Genomic DNA, 10,000 nt, shown 5'->3' on the forward strand with positions numbered 1-10,000 from the left:
CGTACCTTTCACTTTAAATTACCCTACATTGGTCCTTTTTCTACCATCACGCAAAAAAGATTCGCCACTTTGTTAAATCAAGAGCTGAAATTATGAAGGTAAGAGAAGTAATCTCTCATATTGGCCCTATTCCCATCGTAATCCCTCTTAAGTTATTTTTAGATCTCCTGCGAGATCCGATATTTCCACGAGGGTTAACTGATAGCCAATCACATGTCCTCATTTTTACCAATGTTGACAGCTGAGCGAATTCCCACTCAATAGGTGCGGTTACACTAGACCTCTTGCCCATGGGGAACCTTGGAGTTATGGCTTGGGTTGGGTTTACTCTGGGTTATGATCGACTCCCCGTTTGTGGTTACACGCTTGTAAATTACCCAAGGGGAAGGTAAGCCTTGATCTGTTTTGGCGGAAAACTTACCTTTAAGATAAGATAAGATTTATTAGTTTTTCCACTTAATGGTTTTTAAAAAGCTAATTACAATAGAAAATACATTAAAATTAAGGATCTAAAAATAAAATGAATAAATAAATAAATAAATGTACACATCAAAGATCTGCATGTAAACATCGAAGATCTGAAGGACGAACTTTTCTTTGGCTTACTTTCGGTAATTGTCACGGCGCTTCTCTTAAATCGCCCATCTCAATTAAGTTCAGCGATTCATCGCTTCATTTTAAGAAGGCAACAAAGATGTCGACTTCAGTAATGCTCTCTCCAGTCCTTGCAACTCTCCCATTTATATTTTAGACTTCGACTTGCCGCTGGCCAGAAAAGGCGTGCTTGGGTATTTGCACATCCGCAGAACTGGTTCCAACGACTTCTGAACGATAAACTGATTGACTATTTTTCTTTAATCTGCACTAAAGTTTTCGAAGTATCGATTCCGGCTTCCCCGCACAATTGAATAAATTCATCTATGATACTCTCCCATACACTTTTCTTGCTGTGAGCGCTTCCCGTTGTTTTTAGCAAGTTGTGATGTTCTTTGTAAGCTGATATCAGGCATTTCACCTCAGGATTTGACCAGCTACAGCGCTTGCTTTTCGCAAAGTGGATTCATAAGGGAAAGACCTGCAACTGCTGGTGCTTTCGGCTGGGCTACAAAGACGACAAGACGGAAGAAACTGGTAATGGCCTCGAACAGGAAAACAAGGAAACCTCTGATACTGATTTACATTTGGTCATTCTTGCACAAGGTAGGAAGGGCCAGATTGCTCAACACCTTGCTGCGTCATACGCTTCTCAAATAGATATCCATTTCTATACTGAAACGCGCTAGCAGGATCCTGTTCGATATTATAACTGTAGAAACAGAAAATGTCATCAAATAAAACTATAATCTACGATACAAATAGAAAAGTAGAAAATACTCACATCATTGCACGAAAGCCAGCCATGTTGTTTACACAGTTCATCACAGCGTGTGGTTTCCCTGCGTTCGGCAATCTTGTGTTTCGTTGAGCCGCTTTCGGGTCTTCTTAACCATAAGACTTACATCTGGAACTGTCATGGGCAATTCTTTTGTTCTTTTGACGTATCCAAGGAAATTTCCCGGAGGCAATTTTCCTTAGGGCGGTTCCACAAAAGAAATTTCTTCCCCCTGGGAAAAAGCCTCTTGCCCAAGCGCAAAATGGCTAGTGTAACCGCTGCTAATAAATTCGCGTCGTTCGCGATTTGCCATCAAACAAAATGGCGGAGGATGTTGAGAAAAACGCGTATATACATTTTGTGGTCGAACGTGACTTCAAGGAAGTGAACGTAGTAGGAAAACGTAAATCGGAAAATAATCGTAAAGCTGATTTTGGAAACATAAAAGGAAAACTTGAATCAAGCGTCCGATAAAAGTTTTTGAACCCGTGTTATCGGATTCACGTCAATTTGCAAAGCACTTGGTATGTTAAATATAGCTGTCTCTTTAAAAAAATTATTTAACACGGTTTCGTACATGGCACAACCTTGACAGTGGTATCATTGAAAACTAGACAGTTAAGCGATTTCAGTTATAGATGCTTGAAACCTGTATCTTGAAAGGATCGAGTTTTATAAGGCATGTACTAAAACCCGAAACACCGAAACGAAACCATCGGAACGAAACCACCAAAACAACCGAAACCGCCGAAACCATCAAAACACCGGAACGAAACCAACGGAACCATCGAAACACCGAAACGAAACTTGCGAAACAACCGAAACAGCTATCGAATCAGGCAAAATGACCATGTAGATCGCGAGATTTTCTGAAATTCTTTCACTCGTGATGTAGTTTCACTGTAAGTAAAATGAGTCATTTTGTTCAAAGTTGTTTCCTTCTGCACAAGCACACAACAGACTTGGTAAATTCAGTCTCCACCATTAACTATCTCTTCGAAATGCAAGTACATTTCAATAATACAATAATTTACAAATGCGTTAACATTCTTTTATCATAACTTTGTCGACACCTCGTATTTTTGTTTGTTGCCTTGGTCTTTGCACTATTCCAACCTCGTTTTCACTTTGCTCGCCGTGTGCGCATCATTGCTTGACATAGTTAATAAAGGAAAAATAATGAAATGAAAGAATCTTCTGGTGTGCTTAGGAAATCTGCAAAGATTGTGAATAAAGAGCAACTGAATCAGGAAACTTGAAGGAAACCATTCGAGAAATTATTATAAGCGACAATCAGCCCGGAGGTCAAATTTTATACTGCAATCGAGTCAGTTTCGATGGTTTTGTTCAAGTTTTTATAGCTGTTTCGTGTGTTCCGGTGGTTTCGTTTCGATGGTTTCGTTCCGTTGTTTCGGTGGTTTTGTTCCGGTGTTTCGATGGTTTCGGCGGTTCCGGTTGTTTCGGTGGTTTCGTTCCGATGGTTTCGTTTCGGTGTTTCGGGGTTTAGTACATGCCGTTTTATAAGCGACAAAATTTTGTAAACATTGGCAATTCGCAGACTATAGTCAACAATAGGTGAGTTCATACCAGCGGAGTAAGTACACCTTAAGTATACCCGAGCTCAAGTACACTTAAGAACGTCCATGTTTACTTACCGTGATGAGCGTTCATATTAGAGTTCATGTATGCTTTCAAGGTAATCGTGTTGTCAATCAAACGCAGCATGGAGACTTACATAAGGTCTTTGTCTAAAAAGTTGTCCTCATCCATCCCCTGGTAAGATCTATACGGATTCATTCAGAGTCGTTTTTCGTGCGTGTTCGCGTGTTTGTGTGCTCTGAATTTCCTGAATTTCATGCTTGATTGACGTCCGTTTCCGGAATGTGTTTCGATAGTAGATAAGTAAGCTCGTAAGGATGGTCTGAACTAGACTTGAGAGTGTACTTCGGCTTCTTTGAAGGAAATGCATTACCATGGCCACAGAGTAGGCTACTTGAGGTGAAATTAAAGCCGTTCACATCTGAAGTAGGGCTCAAGTGTACTTAAGGTATCCTTAGTCCGCTAGTATGAACCCACCCAATATATCTCTGACTTGGTTAATGCGTTCTTGATTTTCTTCGCGGGATTAAAATATGACGGCTTTCATGTAATTCTTAGATATTCATAAAGTGGACAGATAGACCTTTACAACAGTACGAAACATGAAAGGAAAACTTGAACAGACAATGCGATAACAATTTTTGAACCCGCGGTATCGGATGGAAGTCAATTTGCAAAGCACGCATGTTAAATATACCTGCATCTTTGAAAATTATTAAGACTCGGTTTCGTGCATTGCACAGTGTTGAAATTGGTATTATTGTAACCTACACAGTTAAGCGATTTGAATGATGTATCTTTGCATATTGAAAGGAACGAGCATTATAGGGGACAGAATTTTGTACACAATGAAATATCGCAGACTACAGTCACAGAGTAACATATTCCTGACTTGGTCAACGCGTACTCGATTTTCTTAGCGGACTTAAACTATGGTGACTTAATTCTATGATATTCATAAATTAGACCGCTAACGCTTTCAAACGGTACCACACATAACAGGAAATTTCTATTGACCGTGCGATAAAAATTTTTGAAATCGTAAGATCGGAAGTCCGGTTCTGTAATGCTGGTTAAGTTCCTTGCAAACTGTTTCAATCTGCCGAGGCAAAGACAAAAAGACACTTGTTCCTTGAAAACTGTTTAAATCTGCCGTGGCGAAGACAAGAAGACAACATCTGTACTCCATTTCTTTCAATGCTCAAAAATCTAAAATTCCGTAATTGCGTGTTTTATAGTCCAGTTCAAAGTTCTGATTTTAATTTCAGTATTAATGTAAAGTAACTGGTTGGTACCAAACGTTCCACAATAACTTGAAATCTCGTTAAGCTTAAATCCAGTAGTACGTTCAGTCCGTCTTCAAATCGTCAAAACTCTCTCTATCATCGATTCAAAAGTCAACAAAAGCTGCAAGTAGCAAATAGTTCTCAGAAACTACAAAAGTTCTTCATGATTCTACACTCGAGCTTAACAAAAAAACTATCAAAAACGAAACCCAAAAACCCTAGGGATCGCTTCTCGAGAGAACAGACAAACAGCCGAAACATTTCTGTATCTGTCTCTTATGGTACTGAAAAAAGTACCGTACGTAGTACAATGGTGCCGAGAAACTAATCTTAGCCAAAAGGCTGAGAGGCGCTTCCATGCATGTCCAATACTCCGACATAATGAGATTCCGGGTACGTCACAATAGACATCACAAAGTGTCACTAAGTGTCCCGCTCTTTAAGTCTCGCAAAACTGTTACTGTTTTTTTAAGGATTAAGGTTGGGGGACACTTTGTGATGTCTATTGTGAAGTGCCATGAATCTCGTTATGTCGGAGCATTGGACAACCCTGGGGGGTGGGGGGGGGGGGGGTTGAGAAGATACGGGATATTTTTTAAAGTAGGAACTCATTGCGTACGTGTGGTAGTGCAGTAACTTCACAATGTTTTTTTTCCATAACTGTCAACTGAGCTGCGTTTTGTTTTTTCAGGAGATTCAAGTTGTCCTTGAGTAATCTGTAGCTCGAATTGTACACGATATTGTTTTGGTATCGTAAATCATTACAATATCACGGTAGATATGTTTGCTAAATACCCCCTGAGAAGACTTGTGCTTCAGTAAAATATTAAGGCCATGTCAAGGCTGACATGTTGATCATTCCCACTAGCTTAAGCGTGTACTCTGAGTATCTGACAGCTATACTAGTACTCGGCGCTAGGCATGGCGGCCACACGAAACTTTGGTTGTCCAATGTTATCGTGTATTTTGCGTTCTGTTCCCTACATTTTTACTAACAGTCTGCTATATGGAGCTACCCGTTCTGATTTGGACAAATTACAGAGAACAATGAACTCTGCTGCACGACTGATTACAGGAATTAAGAAATATGAACATATATCTGATGCACTACGTAATCTACACTGGTTACCCATCGAGTGTAGAATTAAATTTAAGATTTTGTTAACGGTATACAAGTCCTTGAATGGTCTGGCACCGGATTACTTATCTGCACTTATAGATGTTCGTCGACCTACCCTCTCTCTTCGATCGTCTGACAAGTTACTGCTTAATGTTCCAAAGATAAATACCGTTACTTATGGCCAACGTGCCTTCTCCTACGTAGCCGCAACACTCTGGAACTCTATACCGGACAATATTAGAAACTCTGTAACAGTTGAATTATTTAAAACCAGACTCAAAACATTTCTTTTTAAAGAAGCATATAATTCATCTAATTGAACTTTTCTTTAAATTATGATTTACTTCTTTATAATATGTATATATGTATATAATATTTTTGTAAACGCATCGAGATTTTTAGATGCGTAATAAGCAAGTACATTATTATTATTATTATTACTATTATTACTACGAAATGCAAGACAATTGTTTGGTGAGCTGTCCTAAGCACTCTAGTCTATGGAAGCGACATTCTGGCTCTTCTGCCGGTTTATTTACTTGGCTTGGTCATCCCGTTGCAACTGTGAAGAGTATTACCTGCTTGGCTGGGTTTGCGAAAACTAAAAGGGCTAGCGTGAAGTCTTACAAACATGGTCTGACTACTTTTGTTGTCCCTGGTTTTAATCCTCCTACTGATATTACCATCTACATGGATGTGTCACGTCACCCTGGCCCGACAGTGAGATTTATTGAAAGTTTTGAATCGAAAGATGAAGCGACTTTGCATGTTAAATTGTATGGCAAAATTAACACCGCGTTGGTTGCATATGCTTCATACGACTGAAAGGATCTGGGATCTGTTACTCACGAGAACAACTTCTGGAGCTTCGCCGCTATTCTACGATCCGTTGCAGAGACGCAGACTTGCTTCCTGCGGTCAAGGATAACCATCTCTTTCGATTTAGAGGAAAACGTGGAGGAAGGGGAAAAATTGCGACCATAATTTCCCATCCAGATCACACTAATAATAATTGCAATATCACCTGCTGTCGGCGAAATCGCGGTAACTTGATTACAGTTTTGCGTTCTCCACCTCCAGTTAATACTGTATTTTCCAAGAATGTTGACTTCTGTCTTCTAAGTACCAGATCAGTGATGAATAAGTCCTTCATTGTTAAAGATTTTGTTATGGACAATGCTATTGATATTCTTGCTATAACCGAAACTGACTCGGCTGGGTGGGGATATGGTCGATCAGATTGCTGTGAGATGCCTCTGTCCTATTAGCTATTATTTTTATAATTTGCCTCGTTCTAAATGTAGAGGCGGTGGTGTAACTGTGCTGTATAGGAAACGTTTCAGCCTAAAAAAGCTCTCAACTGGTATCTCATTTGAATAATTTGAGTTTATCGATTGTATGATGAACTATTCATCATCTGGCTTGAGATTAGTGGTCGCTTACAGGCCTCCTCCATCGCAGGAAAACGATCTTAATGTAACGTTATTCTTGGACGAATTTGCAACATTTCTAGAAATTGCTGGCTGGTACAAACGGACCGCTCCTGCTGACTGGTGATTTCAATTTCCACCTTGACGTTCCAACTGACCGTGCTGCTACTCGTTTTATGGGTTTAATTGAAGCTTTCAATCACATAAAACACGTTAGTACTTCCACCCATAAGAATGGACATACCCTAGACTTGGTGATCACCAAAGCCAATGATAACTTTATCAAATACATCACAGTGTTTGATCCAGTTATATCCGACCATTCTCCGGTGTTTTGCGGGTTGTCTATCAAGAAACCAGGTCTTGGAAGGCGGGAAATAACATATAGGAATCTGCGATCGATTGATTAAGATTGCTTTAGTCAGGATATTCGAAAATCAGAATTAGCAAATTATGAAAAGTTTGAGTGTTTCTGCTCTCGTGACTGCTATGAGAGCACATTATCAGGATTACTTGAGCAACATGCGCCTATTAAGAAACGTGTTGTTATTATACGACCCGCTGCGCCGTGGTATAACGATCATATCAGAACGGAAAAAGCAAAAAGAAGGAAACTAGAGAGGATATGGCGCAGAAACAAACTTACGATTAATAGGGAAATGTTAGTTGAGCAATGCAAATGTGTTAACAGGCTAATTTCAGACTCAAGTATGAAGTTTTATGCCAACACCATTAAAGACAATAGTTCTAATCCGCGAGTATTGTTCTCAACGTTTGTAAAACTGTTGCATCTTGATCAAGACAACACCAAAACTACCATCGCATGAAAACGCCACTGATCTCGCGAACACCTTTGCTGAGTTTTTGAGAACAAGGTACAGTCTCTCAGGGAAAACATGCTGGAAGTCACTGACTCGCCTCAAGTTTCGACATGTGATAGTCCTACCGAATTGCTTGAATTCTCCCCGACTAATATTACAGAGTTGTCTTCTCTTTTACGATCTACGACTAGGAAATCCTGTATCTTGGATCCAGTGCCTGGTGCTCTGCTGAAGGATTATTATGATGTCTTGTTGCCTGTTATTATGCGCATTGTGAACTTATCGCTTCATAATGCGACCGTTGCCATGAAACTCAAGGAAGCCCCTCTTACCCCTATAATCAAGAAGGAGTCCCTTGATCATGAACTCTATCCTAGTTATAGGCCTATTTCTAACCTCCGATTTGTATTCAAAGCAATAGAAAAAGTGGTTGCTGCTCGTTTGAATGAGCATCTCAATAATGGCGACCTGATGGAGCTATTTCAATCTGCTTATAGGGCCGGTCGTAGCACTGAGACCGCACTTACCCGTGTTCACAGCGATGTTCTTCGAGCCATTGATGATGGTCAGTGTTTCATACTCGTACTCTTAGATCTCTCTGCCGCATTCGATACTGTTGACCATTCCATTTTATTGAATAGGCTTAATCATTGCTCTGGAATCCGAGGCTAGGCTCTCACTTGGTTTCAATCCTATCTTCTAAACAGGAGCCAATTTGTTTATGTTAAGAACGAACATTCCTCGAGCCCTTGTCTGAAATATGGCGTCCCACAGGGTTCTGTTTTATATTCCATGTACACTGCCCCGCTTGCTAATGTAATCAAACAGCACAACATGTCTTATCACTTCTATGCAGCTGACACGCAAATTTATTTAAGCTTTTGTCAATCAGCTGTTGGGGAACCAGGGCATTCTGCATCTCGAGTTGAACTGTGCATTAAAGATATTGAACAATGGATGATGATAAACAAGTTGAAGTTGAATGGTGATAAAACTGAACTGTTCGTTATTAATGCTCGCCATCGGCCGACGACCACTCTCAATTCTATATATGCCGGATCTGATCGTATCACTGCATTGACTTCTGCAAGAAATATTGGCGCCTGGTTTGACAATTTGGTGTCTATGGATAAACAGATTGCTTCTATTTGCAAATCTGTATTTTATCATTTAAATAACATAGCCAAAATTAGGAAATTTATATCTTTTCAGCACTGCGAGACCCTTATTCACGAGTTTATCACTTCAAAGCTTGATTATTGTAATTCCGTTTTATCCGGGCTTTCCAAGTATCAGACTCAGAGACTACAGTATGCTCAGAATAGTGCTGCGCGTCTGCTCACAGGGACCTACGGTACAAGTACGTTAACATAACGCCCGTATTGAGACAGTTACAGTGGCTGCCTGTGAGGGAGAGAATTGATTATAAAATCTTACTTTTAACTTTCAAATCACTACATGGTATGGCACCTGAATATCTCTGTGAACTGTTATCTCTTTACAATCCTGGAAGATCATTACGCTCCAGGGATAAATCTCTCCTTGTAATACCGAAATATCTTGCTGTCAGGAACATACGACCAAAAGTCGTCCATATAGACTTTGAAAAATACCGCTAAGAAGAATAAACAAAGCGCTACAGTCCCAAAGGACGTCTATTGGTATCGCTATTGTTTTCTTGAAACAAAGGACTGCATGCATAATGAAGTAGGGACCTGTGCGGAAATCTTGGCAAAAGTATGTTACCATTTCAATGAACGATCTGTTTCAAATATAACCGGACATATTTTTTTTTTCGACGAGGATCTTCAGAACGCTTCAGACAACTCGCAAACGACCTGCCGACGCGTGCCGAAACAGATCTTTTCTTGTAAAAACATAAAGTTAGCGTGTTAAAATAGGGAGTTCAAACGACTGCTTTAATTTTTTTTTCCCATTTTGGTAGCTAAAGATCAAGCAAGTGCTAATAAACGGTAGTCTGTCGGTGAATTTGCGAAGTGATCGAAAACTCGAAATATGATAGCTTTCAATGATCGACATGACGTTTTCACAATATGCAAATTTCCCTTTGAAGCCTTTTTCATTCCCGCAAATGTCCTTTGTTCGACCAACAATACTTCATATAAAGAAACTTATGAGAATGCATAACAAAGTTATATATACGCACGTTCATTCGTGCACATGTACGCGTATTGACACTATTAAGCTCAAATTTAGCGCAACGATTCAACTCATTCGAACAAAAAACCAAACACAATGAATCGGAGAGAAACCCTAACGTGCAGAAGACATTGTTTGAGCGAAGAACAGCGGGAAAGAGCCGAGGTAGAGAGCAAGACTAAACCGACAAAGAGGCAATTAAGAAGATTGGC

At 39.9% G+C, this 10,000-nt stretch overlaps 2 protein-coding genes across 3 annotated transcripts in view; one reads left to right on the top strand and one right to left on the bottom strand.

Annotated features, from left to right (window-relative positions):
* LOC138058144 (probable ATP-dependent RNA helicase DDX60) overlaps positions 1-10,000 on the bottom strand; it is a 92,916-nt gene that overhangs the window by 67,423 nt on the left and 15,493 nt on the right. The window lies entirely within an intron of this gene.
* LOC138058146 (neuropeptide FF receptor 2-like) overlaps positions 9,116-10,000 on the top strand; it is a 136,876-nt gene continuing 135,991 nt past the window's right edge. For both annotated transcript variants that reach the window (XM_068904031.1, XM_068904030.1), the window contains exon 1: positions 9,116-10,000. This exon is cut by the window's right edge and continues 142 nt beyond it. The gene's annotated coding sequence lies outside the window, so the exon portion shown is untranslated.

The sequence above is a fragment of the Montipora capricornis genome, chromosome 7 (genome assembly GCF_036669925.1).
Source record: "Montipora capricornis isolate CH-2021 chromosome 7, ASM3666992v2, whole genome shotgun sequence".
Lineage (NCBI taxonomy): Eukaryota > Metazoa > Cnidaria > Anthozoa > Scleractinia > Acroporidae > Montipora > Montipora capricornis.